Raw genomic sequence first — 10,765 nt, 5'->3', positions numbered from 1 at the left:
CAAGGCTTTTGGAGATACTTTTGTAACCCTTTCCAGCTTCATGCAAGTCAACAATTCTTGATCGTAGGTCTTCTGAGAGCTCTTTTCTTTGAGGCATGGTTCACATCAGACAGTGCTTCTTGAAACCAGTAAACCCAAAACAGGTGTGTGTTTTTTAAGGGCAGGACAGCTGTCAGCAACACATCCAATATCATCACAGTGAATATAGTCAAGGTTGGCTCACTCCTGGCTCCAATTAGCTCTGGGAGAAGTCATTAAGCTAGGGCTTCACATACTTTTTTCTCCCTGCACTGTGAATGTTTACATGTTATGTGCAATTAAACCATGGCAACATCTAATGTTTGTGTAGTATTATGTTCAGCAGACTGTGTTCTTCTATTGTTGTGACTTAGATGACGTTCAGAGCACATTTTATGCCCAATTCATGCAAAACTCCACGTAATCCCAAGGGGTTCACATACTTTTTCTTGCAACTGTGTATATATATATATATATATATATATATATACATACACACAAAGACATGCTGGTAGGTTATTGGCTCCTGTCTAAATTGTCCCTAGTATGTGTATTATGAATGTGAGTTAGGGACTTTAGATTGTACACCCCTTGAGGGTTAGGGACTGATGTGAATGTACAATATATATGTAAAGTGCTGCGTAAATTGACAGCGCTATAGAAGTAACTGAAATAAATAAATATATATGATGTACACATACACACACACATATATATATATACACACATATACACACACACACGTACATAGAAAATATATCTATCTATATAAAATGCCCTATCACTAATGTAAGGAGCATTCTTCCCATTGATCACCACCATAAGGAGCATTCTTCCCACTGATCACTAATGTAAGGGGCATTCTTCCCACTGATCACTAATGTAAGGAACATTCTTCCCACTGATCACCAATGTAAGGAACATTCTTCCCATTGATCACCACCATAAGGAGCATTCTTCTCACTGATCACCAATGTAAGGGACATTCTTCCCACTGACCACCAATGTAAGGAACATTCTTCCCACTGATCAGCAATGTAAGGAGCATTCTTCCCACTGATCACCAATGTAAAGAGCATTCTTCCCACTGATCACCAATGTAAGGGACATTCTTCCCACTGATCACCAATGTAAGGAGCATTCTTCCCACTGATCACCAATGTAAGGGACATTCCTCACACTGATCACCAATGTAAGGAACATTCTTCCCACTGATCACCAATGTAAGGAGCATTCTTCCCACTGATCACCAATGTAAGGGACATTCTTCCCACTGATCACCAATGTAAGGGACATTCTTCCCACTGATCACCAATGTAAAGAGCATTCTTCCCACTGATCACCAATGTAAGGAGATTTCTTCCCACTGATCACCAATGTAAGGAGCATTCTTCCCACTGATCACAAATGTAAGGGACATTCTTCCCACTGATCACCAATGTAAGGAGCATTCTTCCCACTGATCACCAATGTAAGGAGCATTCTTCCCACTGATCACCAATGTACGGAGCATTCTTCCCACTGATCACCAATGTAATGAGCTTTCTTCCCACTGGTCACCAATGTAAGGGACATTCTTCCCACTGATCACCAATGTAAGGAACATTCTTCCCACTGATCACCAATGTAAGGAGCATTCTTCCCACTGATCACCAATGTAAGGGGCATTCTTCCCACTGATCACCAATGTAAAGAGCATTCTTCTCACTGATCACCAATGTAAGGAGCATTCTTCCCACTGATCACCAATGTAAGGGACATTCTTCCCACTGATCACCAATGTAAGGAGCATTCTTCCCACTGATCACCAATGTAAGGAGCATTCTTCCCACTGATCACCAATGTAAGGAGCATTCTTCCCACTGATCACCAATGTAAGGAACATTCTTCCCACTGATCACCAATGTAAGGAGCATTCTTCCCACTGATCACCAATGTAAGGGACATTCTTCCCACTGATCACCAATGTAAGGAGCATTCTTCCCACTGATCACCAATGTAAGGAGCATTCTTCCCACTGATCACCAATGTAAGGAGCATTCTTCCCACTGATCACCAATGTAAGGGACATTCTTCCCACTGATCACCAATGTAAGGGACATTCTTCCCACTGATCACCAATGTAAGGAGCATTCTTCCCACTGATCACCAATGTAAGGAGATTTCTTCCCACTGATCACCAATGTAAGGGACATTCTTCCCACTGATCCCCAATGTAAGGGACATTCTTCCCACTGATCACCAATGTAAGGAGATTTCTTCCCACTGATCACCAATGTAAGGAGCATTCTTCCCACTGATCACCAATGTAAGGAGCATTCTTCCTACTGATCACCAATGTAAGGGACATTCTTCCCAATTTTTCTTTATTAAAAGTCTTGCAATCAATAAACATAAAATATTATACAGAATATAAAAAAATAAATTATATATATATTTACAGCAAAACAAAAATAAACATAGCAAAATCTGCTGTAAGACAAAAGCAAACATCTCAGAAATGAACATGACATAATTGGGGAAATAAATCTTACTACCACTAACATCACTACACCAGACATCAAACCTGTGAGGTAAAGAAACCACCCCGCCCCCCTTATGCATGCAGCCCTTCTTCAAAAAAGATCTTAATCAACAAAAACTAAGGGAGTGAAAAGAACAGTATAAGGATAGAACCCCTCACCCAGAGATGGACAGTTCACCAAAGGCAGGTCTGATATTCCTCCACGCCCTTATCCAGACCGCCCGAGGCTCTCTGCCCTTCTCAAGACCCCGAATTTTCCCAACCTCACCCAGAATATCGTGCACCACCACCTCTACAGGAAGGACTTTCTTCCGTAGGGTAATCTGACACCATGCATTCAATGTGAAGTAACGAACAACTATACTAACTAGAAAAAATGTATCCAAATCAAAGTCCCAGTGAGCTGGGAATGCCCCGTACACCCACTCTGCATAACTCATGCGATAAAGGGGGTGCCCAGAACCCTCCCCACCCTTTTATACACCTCTATGTTAAAGGGACACTGGAGCAGAAAGTGGTCCATAGACTCCACTTTACCAACACACTCTGCTCTAGGACAATCCCGATCATCCACAGGGCAGTGCTTCAGGTTCCCTCTCACATAGAGCCTTCCATGGAAAGCGAGCCAGGCTTGATCCCTAAACTTCAAAGGGATTCTCTCCAAGTTAATTAAATGCAATTCCTCCCTCATTACGGAGCCTGGGCAATCCTTTAAGGCCAGTGACACACTGAAAGCAGAAGCCAAAATCCTCTCCCCCAGAAGCTTCCTGGGAAGGGACCTAATATCCTTCACTGTCACCTGCCACTGCCGAAGTATTCTCAGACATGGGGCAACATAAGCCAGGAGCTTGCCATGTCGGACTCTCAGACTTTTCCAGCAATGCAGGAAAGGCCTAAACCAAGACTGAAAAATACCCACCCATCCCAACGGGGTCTCTGCTAACATATTACCAAGATTGTACTTTAAAAAGAGCAAAGAAAAGAAAACTATCGGGTTGACCATTCCTAGGCCACCCTCTCGCCAGGACAGGTAAGTTACACTGCGTTTGATCAGGTTCAGCCTATTTCCCCATAACAGTTGGAAAAAATAGCTGTAGACCCTTGCATAGAGAGATACCGGCAAGATACAGACAAAGCTGACATATAAAAAGATTGGGATCAGGTAAGTTTTGATCAAGTCAACCCTCTCCCTCAAGGAAAGCCTCCATCTCTTCCAGCCTGCTACTTTGGCATTGGCATCTACCAACCTGCTTTCCCAGTTTTGATGACCATAGTCACCAGGACCAAATTTGATGCTCAAAACTTTAATTTCCTCCTGGGGCTCTGGGAAGGCATCCGGAAGTTCGAAGCTTTCACCCTCCTCACCCATCCAGGAAACTTCACTCTTTTCATGGTTGACTTTAGAGCCAGAAGCCTCTGTGTACTGCTCTATCACAGAGACCACCTCCTGCGCCTCCTCAGTCCCAGAGATAATAACGGACACATCATCAGCATAGGCAACGACCTTCAAAGGCGGTACACCAGCAATGCCCAGAGGCACCCCACACAACGATGCGCCCTCTAGCCTTCTTACAAAGGGGTCGATTGCAAAAGCATATAGCAGGGGGCCCAAAGGACATCCCTGGCGCACACCAGAGCCGACCTCAAAAGGCCGTCCAACCCAACCATTAACAAGTGGGAAGCTCTCAGCCCCTTTATATAATGTCTTCAGCCAATCTATAAACCTCCCCTGCAGGTCGTATCTACCAAGCAGCAACCACAGATATTCATGATTCACTCGATCAAAAGCTTTTGCCTGATCCAATGCCAGCAAGTACTTTCTCCATCCAGCAGTCCTGCATCGTTCCAAAGCCTCCCGGATAGCCAAAACTGCTGATAAGGTACTTCTACCTTGGACCAAACAGTACTGATGGCTGGACAACAAATCGCCTGCTACTGACGACAACCGCCAAAAAAGAATCTTTGCCAAGATCTTTCTATCAACATTGAGAAGACTGATGGGGCGCCAGTTCTCAATCATTGAGGGGTCTTTACCTTTTGACAGAAGAATCACAGCGGACTGCCTCATGGAGGGAGGGAGCGAACCCTCTTCTAGACAGCTGTTAAAAACCTCCGCTAAAAAGGGAGCCAGAATGGACTTAAAACAGTTGTAAAATTCAGCTGTCAATCCATCTGGCCCAGGCGATTTTTTGGTAGCCAGCTTGTCTATAGCACGAACTACCTCATCCGCTGAAATTGGTTCTGTCAAATTCATCAAAAGCAATGCACCATTTCCCAATCCTGGAGTAGAATCCAGAAAGCTTTCCATCTTGTTCCGGCTAAGGTCCTTTCTTCCCAGGAGGTCTGCATAATACGACCCAAAGATCTCCAAGATCCCTGATCTGGACTTTATCAGGGAACCCGTACTGTCTTTCAGGCCAATGACCGTCTTAACTGCTATGCCTTGCTTACAGTTCTGGTAAGGATCAGGCGAGTGATATTTCCCATAATCCCTCTCCAGAACCAAGGAGGCATGCCGGTCGTATTGACACTTCCTAAGAAGAAGCTTCACTTCAGAGATCTCCCCTGGAACTCCTCCATACGAGACAAGACGATCAAGCTTCCTCCGCAAATGCTGGTAGGCAATATACATACCAAGCTGCTTCTTCTTACTTATGTCCTTGAAAAGTCCAATCGCCCTTTGTTTCACAAGCTCCCACCACTCTGACTTAGTGCTGCAAAAGTCCAGAATAGAAACCTGTGCCTGAAAAAAATCCTCAAAGGATTGTCTTACCTCTACATCTTCCAGGAGAGCCGAATTCAGTTTCCAGACACCCCTTCCCCTGGGTGGAGTGTCCGAGGCATTCAGAGTCACAGACAGCATACAGTGGTCAGAGAACTCCACCGCCTTCAACTCAGGAGCTGAGAAAGCAGAGTTCTCCTTTAAAAAAAACCTGTCTATCCTGCTCTGACTATTCCCTCTCTGAAATGTGAACCCCGTGCTGCCAGGGCAGTGCTTAATGTGCACATCTACCAGGCCTGCCTGTCTAACCAAATCTCTGAGAAAAACGCTATCATAACCCAGCCTGTCTATGGAGCCTCTCCTGTCTTCAGGCCTAATTATGGTGTTAAAGTCACCTCCAAAGACAACCTGCTGGGACGTAAAAAGGAAGGGCTTGATCTTTGTGAGGAGACATTTCCTGCCCCATTTTGACTGCGGTCCATAGATATTGATCAGGTGCAGGTCCTGCCCCCTAACAGAGACATCTAAGACCATGCATCTCCCCATTTCTACCTCAATTACCCGCTGGCACGTTACCATATCGGTTTTAAAAAGGACCGCAACTCCACTGCAAGGTTCAGCTGCAAGAGACCAAAAGGAGGGACCACATCTCCACTCCCTTTTTGCTAGATAGACATCGGCCAATGTATTGAGCCAGGTCTCTTGCAAAAATAAAATGTCAGCATCAAACTCGCTGAGCAAAAATAAGGCCGTATCACGAGCTCTTGCAGATTTAATGCTGGCGACATTAATGGTCGCCACCTTTAACAGAGTGGGAACTGCCATCAGGATGATTGGGGTAGTCGTTTCTTAACCTCTATCACACTCTCATCACCCGAAACAGCTCTCTTCAGAGTATGTGACTCCCCCTCATCCATAGATGATAAAGAAATGGATATATCAGATACCATCTCATCACCTGACAAAACTGAAAAAGTATTGCCAAGAGAGAACCCTCCTGGATCTGAATCTGAGGAAGAGAGGACAGCTCTTCTCATCCTCCTCTTCTTTTTCTTCTCCTTCACCCTCTCCCACCCTTCATCAGCCGAATCCCCCCCAGCAGGAGGTGAGACATGGGACATGGACACCCCTCCCTGAGCCCCATCGGCTCCACCCCCACCCGGCACCCCCACAACCTCCTGACCACATTTGCGCTGTCGGGGGACAGGTACCGGAGGTGTAGTAGGCCGAGAGGGAAGATCCGCTAAACCCGCCCCCCCAGCAGCTTCCGCCAGTCTGGAGGATCTACATACTGTAGGATTAGGGACAGGAGGGACAGACTCAGGGGTGACATTACCAGGGGAAACACAATCTGGCACAACAGATGGAACAGACACAGGAGGGGTAACTACAGTTTCCTCCCTAGCATCAGCTGCCTCATCCTCTTTATCCAGCCTCTGCAGCTCAGCCTCCAATCCTGGCAGGTTGTGTAGTGCTTCTGGGTACAGACTATATGGATGACCCAGCTGCTGGCACAAATTACACCGAATCTCGGTGCATTCTTTGGCCAAATGGCCAAAATCCTGGCACAGTGAGCACTTCTTGATGGTGCAGGACGATGCAAAGTGACCTTTCTCTCCACATTTGTTACAAACTTTAGGCTGACCTTGATAAAAAATGGTCAGCCTATCCCTCCCCAGAAAGGCTGAGCAGGGAAGATGCTGAACCACATTGCCCAGCACCCTCAATTGCAGCGACACTGCCCAGGCCCCTGTCCATATGCCATGCTCATCCAGGACCTTCCGCAGTGGCGTGAGAACCTCACCATATCGGCGTAGCCAAACTACCAAATCAGCCTCTGGTATGGATTTATTCCGGACCAGGATTGTCACCGATTTTATCAAAGGCTGTCTGGAAACCACCTTTGCCACCAAACCTTTCCACTGCTGAAGGCTCCTGCACCTCCTATATCTCTCCCAAAACAGGTCCAGGCCTTCAGGTTTTACAAACGACAAATCATATTCATAGCTGCCGACTGGGCAGATCAATGCAAACACATCACAGGCTTTAAACCCCATCTCCAGAATCAACTCAGCCACCCTCCCCCTTACTGGTGGGTTTCCTTCCCCCTCCCACTTCAACTGCACAACATTCCTTCTCCTGACCCCACCAACCATCCCACCACCAAACCTCCCCAAATTGTGACCATTAGCATTCCCAACACTACCCCCACCCCCTTGGTGCGACTCCCCAAAACAGAGGCATAGCTCCCCCCAATCCTCCCAGCAGCAGAAACATTTGTGTGTCTGGGAGTGTCTGATGCAACTCTAGCAGATACCGATTGCACAGATCCGGGATTGGATGGTGTATCCTCTTTCTGCTCAGCAGGGGGAGAAATGTCATTTTTACCTCTGTCAGCAACGTTACCCCTACACCTCCACCCACCACCAACACATCCATTGCTTTAGCAGTCTCAACAGTCATAGACTTCACAGCAATGTCCACACTCACTGCTGAAACCATAGAAGCTCCAGCAGTCATCTCTTCCTTCAGGAAAGGACACTCAGCAAAGGACCGGATTGGATTCTCAGACACAGCAACAAGTGAGACATCCATATTTGCTCTCCACATGGTGCAGTGTGCTGTTCCCCTCCCCCACCAGCATCAATCAGCTCTGGAGCACCTGGGAGCTCAGGTGAAACAGTCTCTCTGCAGGTGGCAGCCATCTTGCCTGTAGAGGGACTACTGGTCTCAGCAGGAACAGCAGCAGTAACTTCCATCTGTGGGGTGCTTGGTGCAGGTTCTTCCACATTCCCCTGATGCTATGGAGACCTCTCTGCCAGGGATTTTTCCTCCAGGTTGGCTGAGGATTCCTCCTCAGCAGGCTGCTTGCAGAGCTCCTTATCCGCAAGTACTCACCGCAGCAGGTGGGGCAGACATGCTGGAAGCAGCCATGTTGGTGTATTGGGCTTTCTCCACCAGTCTTGGCTTTGCCAGTCTGTACCTCCTCTGTCCGTCCTCAGGGACTTCTGAAGGGTCATCAGAGAAGGCGAACTTGTCTGCTCTCAGGGGTGCCTCCATCTGCTGGATGAACTTCAGGGTTCCATACTCACCCTCAACCCCCTGGCTGGTTGCCACTGGTGATTCCACAGCCTGACATGGGGGGAGAGATGCTGATGTAGATGGAACTGGGTCATTCATTACCTGAGGCTGCTGATCCACAGAGCTCACTGATGTCTGGCTGGCAAATCTCCTCTCATTTTCAAATTTTTCTTTAAATGCACCACTTCTGGCTTTCAACTTTTCTAATAATAAAGATTGCTTCTTTACTTTTTCCTCCATGTACTGGAGCTCTGGCTTCATGCCCAATCTGTTCTTGCTCCAGGCCTGGGAGTATTTGGCTCTGAAGGATTTGTGTTCAGATTTCAAAACATTAAGTTTCTCCTCAGCTCTTCCAATAGTCACAAATCTATCAATAATCTTCTGTCTGAAGACATCGACATCCTCACCAGGGCCGGGACCCACAGTCAGGTCCTCCACCTCCTCCTCCTCACTAGGCCCGGTCTCATCAGGGGAATCCCTCCCAGGGCCTCCCCCTGGATCAGGCGTGGTTCCTGGGCCAAGCTAGCAGGCAAGGCATAGGCTTGAAAACGCTGGTTCTCAGGGAGAGCTCCTTCAGTGTGTCCTCCTCCTTCTCCCACTGACCACCAATGTAAGGGACATTCTTCCCACTGATCGCCAATGTAAGGGACATTCTTCCCATTGATCACCAATGTAAGGAACATTCTTCCCACTGATCACCAATATAAGGAACATTCTTCCCACTGATCTCCAATGTAAGGGGCATTCTTCCCACTGATCACCAATGTAAGGAACATTCTTCCCACTGATCACTAATGTAAGGAACATTCTTCCCACTGATCACCAATGTAAGGGACATTCTTCCCACTGATCACCAATGTAAGGGACATTCTTCCCACTGATCACCAATGTAAGAGACATTTTTCCCACTGATCACCAATGTAAGGAACATTCTTCCCACTGACCACCAATGTAAGGAACATTCTTCCCACTGATCACCAATGTAAGGAACATTCTTCCAAATACTCAATATCGAAAATGCTGAGAAAGTCTGCACTTAGAGCAAGAGGTAAGAGAAAATCTCTCCAATGGGGACACCTGTCTACTTTGGAGAGATTTCATATTGTGCCTCTAGGACAGGAAGTGAAGGGGTATTTTCTCAGCAGAACATTCCTATGCTATCTAAATGTACAAAAAAAAAAGACATTTCTATATAAACTTATAAAAACTGAAAAGGAATGCAAACTTATACAATGAATACTTTATAAGTTTCTTTAGACAACAGTAGGTGCAATCACATTATACACTGCGTGTCTGTGTGTGTATATATACAGTCAGGTCCATAAATATTGGGACATCTACACAATTCTAACATTTTTGGCTCTACACACCACCACAATGGATTTGAAATGAAACGAACAAGATGTGCTTTAACTGCAGACTGTCAGCTTTAATTTGAGGGTATTTACATCCAAATCAGGTGAACGGTGTAGGAATTACAACAGTTTCCCTATGTGCCTCCCACTTGTTAAGGGACCAAAAGCAATGGGACAATTGGCTTCTCAGCTGTTCCAAGGCCAGGCGTGTGTTATTCCCTCATTATCCCAATTACAATGAGCAGATAAAAGGTCCAGAGTTCATTTCAAATGTGCTATTTGCATTTGGAATCTGTTGCTGTCAACTCTCAAGATGAGATCCAAACAGCTGTCACTATCAGTGAAGCAAGCCATCATTAGGCTGAAAAAACAAAACAAACCCATCAGAGAGATAGCAAAAACATTAGGCGTGGCCAAAACAACTGTATGGAACATTCTTAAAAAGAAGGAATGCACCGGTGAGCTCAGTAACACCAAAAGACCCAGAAGACCACGGAAAACAACTGTGGTGGATGACCAAAGAATTCTTTCCCTGGTGAAGAAAACACCCTTCACAACAGTTGGCCAGATCAAGAACACTCTCCAGGAGGTAGGTGTATGTGTGCCAAAGTCAACAATCAAGAGAAGACTTCACCAGAGTGAATACAGAGGGTTCACCACAAGATCTAAACCATTGGTGAGCCTCAAAAACAGGAAGGCCAGATTAGAGTTTGGCAAACGACATCTAAAAAAGCCTTCACAGTTCTGGAACAACATCCTATGGACAGAGGAGACCAAGATCAACTTGTACCAGAGTGATGGGAAGAGAAGAGTATGGAGAAGGAAAGGAACTGCTCATGATCCTAAGCATACCACCTCATCAGTGAAGCATGGTGGTGGTAGTGTCATGGCATGGGCATGTATGGCTGCCAATGGAACTGGTTCTCTTGTATTTATTGATGAAGTGACTGCTGACAAAAGCAGCAGGATGAATTCTGAAGTGTTTCGGGAATATTATCTGCTCATATTCAGCCAAATGCTTCAGACCTCATTGGACGCCGCTTCACAGTGCAGATGGACAATGAC

Source organism: Staurois parvus, unplaced genomic scaffold (genome assembly GCF_062004578.1).
Source record: "Staurois parvus isolate SC_StPar_1 unplaced genomic scaffold, SC_StPar_1.0 ptg002181l, whole genome shotgun sequence".
In the NCBI taxonomy this organism is placed as follows: Eukaryota; Metazoa; Chordata; class Amphibia; order Anura; family Ranidae; genus Staurois; species Staurois parvus.
The sequence above is the reverse complement of the archived record's forward strand: the minus strand, read 5'-3'. Positions refer to the sequence as shown.